Source organism: Dama dama, unplaced genomic scaffold, assembly GCF_033118175.1.
Source record: "Dama dama isolate Ldn47 unplaced genomic scaffold, ASM3311817v1 ptg000020l, whole genome shotgun sequence".
Lineage (NCBI taxonomy): Eukaryota > Metazoa > Chordata > Mammalia > Artiodactyla > Cervidae > Dama > Dama dama.
The window spans coordinates 7056216-7061923 of NW_026870875.1; positions in this window are offsets into that span (position 1 = coordinate 7056216).

Genomic DNA, 5708 nt, shown 5'->3' on the forward strand with positions numbered 1-5708 from the left:
GGATATCCGGCCTTACTTCGAGTCAGAGCATCTCGGTGTCCATTCCACTTGAGGCCACAAACTCAGGGTCCCTCTCACATACCTGTAGCTGGAAAAGCCTCCTCTTGAGGTGCTTGTGGAAAGTTGGTATACCTCTTGAGTCGAAGCCAGGGACTAAGCTCTCATCTCGAGTTGATTTGGGGTCCACGGAGCCCTTTCGTGTTGCTCCAGTTACTTCAGGATCCCTCTAGCCTTGAGACAGTGATCTTGGGTTTTCTCTGGAGTGCCATCAAGGAAATCAAGGCTCCTTTCACGTTTGATGTGGAACACGGAATTGCTCTGCACGCAGTGCAGGGGAATCGGGCCTCATCTCGCGGCGAGGGGGAAGTCTCATTGTTTTTCTCGAGTTGCGGCCGGAACCTGGGGTATATTCTCGAGTTACGACGGGGAGGGCCCTTCCAGACACGTGTTTGTTCAGCGACGTCAGGACTCCTGCCTAGGTGCGAGGGACACTTCGGGATTCTCCTCGAGTCTTGGCATGGCAATTGGGACGCGTCTCCACCTGAGGCGGGAGACCCAGGGTCCCTTTCCAAATGCCACATGGATCCTGGGACTCCTATCCATTTTCAAGAGGAGTCAGGCATCGTCTCCTTTGGAAGCATTGATCTCCGCGGACCTCTCGAGTTTTCAAAGGATGTGAGGCCTCCGTTCGCGTTGAGGCGGATGACTAGGTCTTTCTCTGTGGTCTCCACAGGGGATTCAGACATCCCTTCGTCTTGGGAGATGCAAGACGAGCCTGCATTCAATTCATTGCAGGGATATCCGGCCTTACTTCGAGTCAGAGCATCTCGGTGTTCATTCCACTTGAGGCCACAAACTCAGGGTCCCTCTCACATACCTGTAGCTGAGAGATGCCTCCTCTTGAGGTGCTTGTGGAAAGTTGGTATTCCTCTTGAGGCGAAGCCAAGGACTAAGCTCTCATCTCAAGTTGATTTGGGGTCCACGGAGCACTTTCGTGTTGCTCCAGTGACCTCAGGATCCCTCTAGACTTGAGACAGTGACCTTGGGTTTTCTCTGGAGTGCCATCAAGGAAATCAAGGCTCCTTTCACGTTTGATGTGGAACACGGAATTGCTCTGCACGCAGTACAGGGGAATCGGGCCTCATCTCGCGGCGAGGGGGAAGTCTCATGGTTTTTTTTGAGTTGCGGCCGGAACCTGGGGTATATTCTCGAGTTACGACGGGGAGGGCACTTCCAGACACGTGATTGTTCAGCGACGTCAGGAATCCTGCCTAGGTGCGAGGGACACCTCGGGATTCTCCTCGAGTCTTGGCATGGCAATTGGGACGCGTCTCCACGTGAGGCGGGAGACCCAGGGTCCCTTTCCGCGTGCCACAGGGATCCTGGGACTCCTATCCATTTTCAAGAGGAGTCAGGCATCGTCTCCTTTGGAAGCATTGATCTCCGCGGACCTCTCGAGTTTTCAAAGGATGTGAGGCCTCCTGTCTCGATGAGGCGGAGAACTAGGTCTTTCTCTGTGGTCTCCACAGGGGATTCAGAGATCCCTTCGTCTTGGGAGATGCAAGACGAGCCTGCATTCAATTCACTGCAGGGATATCCGGCCTTATTTCGAGTCAGAGCATCTCGGTGTCCATTCCACTTGAGGCCACAAACTCAGGGTCCCTCTCACATACCTGTAGCTGAGAAAAGCCTCCTCTTGAGGTGCTTGTGGAAAGTTGGTATTCCTCTTGAGTCGAAGCCAGGGACTAAGCTCTCATCTCGAGTTGATTTGGGGTCCACGGAGCCCTTTCGTGTTGCTCCAGTGACCTCAGGATCCCTCTAGACTTGAGACAGTGATCTTGGGTTTTCTCTGGAGTGCCATCAAGGAAATCAAGGCTCCTTTCACGTTTGATGTGGAACACGGAATTGCTCTGCACGCAGTGCAGGGGAATCGGGCCTCATCTCGAGGCGAGGGGGAAGTTTCATGGTTTTTCTTGAGTTCCGGCCGGAACCTGGGGTATATTCTCGAGTTACGACGGAGAGGGCACTTCCAGACACGTGTTTGTTCAGCGACGTCAGGAATCCTGCCTAGGTGCGAGGGACACCTCGGGATTCTCCTCGAGTCTTGGCATGGCAATTGGGACGCGTCTCCACGTGAGGCGGGAGACCCAGTGTCCCTTTCCGCGTGCCACAGGGATCCTGGGACTCCTATCCATTTTCAAGAGTAGTCAGGCATCGTCTCCTTTGGAAGCATTGATCTCCGCGGACCTCTCGAGTTTTCAAAGGATGTGAGGCCTCCTGTCTCGATGAGGCGGAGAACTAGGTCTTTCTCTGTGGTCTCCACAGGGGATTCAGAGATCCCTTCGTCTTGGGAGATGCAAGACGAGCCTGCATTCAATTCACTGCAGTGATATCCGGCCTTACTTCAAGTCGGAGCATCTCGGTGTCCATTCCACTTGAGGCCACAAACTCAGGGTCCCTCTCACATACCTGTAGCTGAGAAAAGCCTCCTCTTTAGGTGCTTGTGGAAAGTTGGTATTCCTCTTGAGTCGAAGCCAGGGACTAAGCTCTCATCTCGAGTTGATTTGGGGTCCACGGAGCCCTTTCGTGTTGCTCCAGTGACCTCAGGATCCCTCTAGACTTGAGACAGTGATCTTGGGTTTTCTCTGGAGTGCCATCAAGGAAATCAAGGCTCCTTTCACGTTTGATGTGGAACACGGAATTGCTCTGCACGCAGTGCAGGGGAATCGGGCCTCATTTCGTGGCGAGGGGGAAGTCTCATATTTTTTCTCGAGTTGCGGCCGGAACCTGATTTATATTCTCGAGTTACGACGGGGAGGGCCCTTCCAGACACGTGTTTGTTCAGCGACGTCAGGAATCCTGCCTAGGTGCGAGGGACCCCTCGGGATTCTCCTCGAGTCTTGGCATGGCAATTGGGACGCGTCTCCACGTGAGGCGGGAGACCCAGGGTCCCTTTCGACGTGCCACAGGGATCCTGGGACTCCTATCCATTTTCAAGAGGAGTCAGGCATCGTCTCCTTTGGAAGCATTGTTCTGCGCGGACCTCTCGAGTTTTCAAAGGATGTGAGGCCTCCGGTCGCGATGAGGCGGAGAACTAGGTCTTTCTCTGTGGTCTCCACAGGGGATTCAGACATCCCTTCGTCGTGGGAGATGCAAGACGAGCCTGCATTCAATTCACTGCAGGGATATCCGGCCTTACTTCGAGTCAGAGCATCTCGGTGTCCATTCCACTGGATGCCACAAACTCAGGGTCCCTCTCACATACCTGTAGCTGGAAAAGCCTCCTCTTGAGGTGCTTGTGGAAAGTTGGTATACCTCTTGAGTCGAAGCCAGGGACTAAGCTCTCATCTCGAGTTGATTTGGGGTCCACGGAGCCCTTTCGTGTTGCTCCAGTTACTGCAGGATCCCTCTAGCCTTGAGACAGTGATCTTGGGTTTTCTCTGGAGTGCCATCAAGGAAATCAATGCTCCTTTCACGTTTGATGTGGAACACGGAATTGCTCTGCACGCAGTGCAGGGGAATCGGGCCTCATCTCGCGGCGAGGGGGAAGTCTCATGGTTTTTCTCGAGTTGCGGCCGGAACCTGGGGTATATTCTCGAGTTACGACGGGGAGGGCCCTTCCAGATACGTGTTTGCTCAGCGACCTCAGGACACCTGCCTAGGTGTGAGGGACACCTAGGAATTCTCCTCGAGTCTTGGCATGGCAATTGGGACGCGTCTCCACGTGAGGCGGGAGATCCAGGGTCCCTTTCGACGTGCCACAGGGATCCTGGGACTCCTATCCATTTTCAAGAGGAGTCAGGCATCGTCTCCTTTGTAAGCATTGTTCTGCGCGGACCTCTCGAGTTTTCAAAGGATGTGAGGCCTCCGGTCGCGATGAGGCGGAGAACTAGGTCTTTCTCTGTGGTCTCCACAGGGGATTCAGACATCCCTTCGTCGTGGGAGATGCAAGACGAGCCTGCATTCAATTCACTGCAGGGATATCCGGCCTTACTTCGAGTCAGAGCATCTCGGTGCCATTCCACTTGAGGCCACAAACTCAGGGTCCCACTCACATACCTGTAGCTGAGAGAAGCCTCCTCTTGAGGTGCTTGTGGAAAGCTGGTATTCCTCTTGAGTCGAAGCCAGGGACTAAGCTCTCATCTCGAGTTGATTTGGGGTCCATGGAGCCCTTTCGTGTTGCTCCAGTGACCTCAGAATCCCTCTAGACTTGAGACAGTGATCTTGGGTTTTCTCTGGAGTGCCATCAAGGAAATCAAGGCTCCTTTCACGTTTGATGTGGAACACGGAATTGCTCTGCACGCAGTGCAGGGGAATCGGTCCTCATCTCGCGGCGAGGGGGAAGTCTCATGGTTTTTCTCGAGTTGCGGCCGGAACCTGGGGTATATTCTCGAGTTAGAACAGGGAGGGCCCTTCCAGACACGTGTTTGTTCAGCGACGTCAGGACTCCTGCCTAGGTGCGAGGGACACCTCGGGATTCTCCTCGAGTCTTGGCATGGCAATTGGGACGCGTCTCCACCTGAGGCGGGAGACCCAGGGTCCCTTTCCACATGCCACATGGATCCTGGGACTCCTATCCATTTTCAAGAGGAGTCAGGCATCGTCTCCTTTGGAAGCATTGATCTCCGCGGACCTCTCGAGTTTTCAAAGGATGTGAGGCCTCCGTTCGCGTTGAGGCGGAGGACTAGGTCTTTCTCTGTGGTCTCCACAGGGGATTCAGACATCCCTTCGTCTTGGGAGATGCAAGACGAGCCTGCATTCAATTCATTGCAGGGATATCCGGCCTTACTTCGAGTCAGAGCATCTCGGTGTCCATTCCACTTGAGGCCACAAACTCAGGGTCCCTCTCACATACCTGTAGCTGAGAGATGCCTCCTCTTGAGGTGCTTGTGGAAAGTTGGTATTCCTCTTGAGGCGAAGCCAAGGACTAAGCTCTCATCTCAAGTTGATTTGGGGTCCACGGAGCCCTTTCGTGTTGCTCCAGTGACCTCAGGATCCCTCTAGACTTGAGACAGTGATCTTGGGTATTCTCTGGAGTGCCATCAAGGAAATCAAGGCTCCTTTCACGTTTGATGTGGAACACGGAATTGCTCTGCACGCAGTGCAGGGGAATCGGGCCTCATTTCTTGGCGAGGGGGAAGTCTCATATTTTTTCTCGAGTTGCGGCCGGAACCTGATTTATATTCTCGAGTTACGACGGGGAGGGCCCTTCCAGACACGTGTTTGTTCAGCGACGTCAGGAATCCTGCCTAGGTGCGAGGGACACCTCGGGATTCTCCTCGAGTCTTGGCATGGCAATTGGGACGCGTCTCCACGTGAGGCGGGAGACGCAGGGCCCCTTTCCACGTGCCACAGATATCCTGGGACTCCTATCCATTTTCAAGAGGAGTCAGGCATCGTCTCCTTCGGAAGTATTGATCTCAGCGGACCTCTCGAGTTTTCAAAGGATATGAGGCCTCCGGTCGGGAGGAGGCGGAGGACTAGGTCTTTCTCTGTGGTCTCCACAGGGGATTCAGACAACCCTTCGTCTTGGGAGATGCAAGACGAGCCTGCATTCAATTCACTGCAGGGATATCCGGCCTTACTTCGAGTCATAGCATTTCGGTGTCCATTCCACTTGAGGCCACAAACTCAGGGGCCCTCTCACCTACCTGGAGCTGAGAGAAGCCTCCTCTTGAGGTGCTTGTGGAAAGTTGGTATTCCTCTTG